Below are 684 nucleotides of genomic sequence, written 5' to 3' on the forward strand. Positions count from 1 at the left end.
CCGGGGCTTCCAGATCCCCTACGGCACCTACGATGGTGAGCACGGGGCGTGGGGGACACCATCCTGGTGTGTCAGGGCCCAGTGTGGTACCCAGGTCATCCCCAGTCCATGTGTTTGGGGTTGGGGGAGCAGACTCAGGGATGGGGACCGGAGTTTTGGGGCCAAGTGACAGCTCACGCCCTGGCCGTGTTTTTCGGCAGAGGACTACGAGCAGCTGGTGGAGGACATCGTGCGGGACGGCAGGCTCTACGCCTCCGAAAACCACCAGGAGATCCTCAAGGTGAGGGCGTCCCCGCCGGCTCCGGGGGTGCTGGGGCGCACCTCCCTGTGCTCCCAGCTTCGGTTCGGAGCCGAGCAGGGGGTGGGATGGTGACCCCTGGCTCTGCCTCGGTTTCCCCGCAGGACAAGAAGCTGATCAAGGCTTTCTTCGACGTCCTGGCGCACCCCCAGAACTACTTCAAGTACACGGAGAAGCACAAGGAGATGCTGCCCCGCTCCTTCATCAAACTCCTCCGCTCCAAAGTCTCCAGCTTCCTCCGGCCTTACAAATAGCCCCCTCCACGCTGCCCCCCAGCCAAGGAAACCCTCTTCTCCCTTCCTTCTCCTTCCCGATCTCCTCCTTCCTCCGCTCGGCTCCGGCAGCATCGCCACCTCCCACAGACGTGGCCCCCCAATTGCTCCCCC

The sequence above is a fragment of the Mesitornis unicolor genome, unplaced genomic scaffold (genome assembly GCF_000695765.1).
Source record: "Mesitornis unicolor isolate BGI_N332 unplaced genomic scaffold, ASM69576v1 scaffold37045, whole genome shotgun sequence".
In the NCBI taxonomy this organism is placed as follows: Eukaryota; Metazoa; Chordata; class Aves; order Mesitornithiformes; family Mesitornithidae; genus Mesitornis; species Mesitornis unicolor.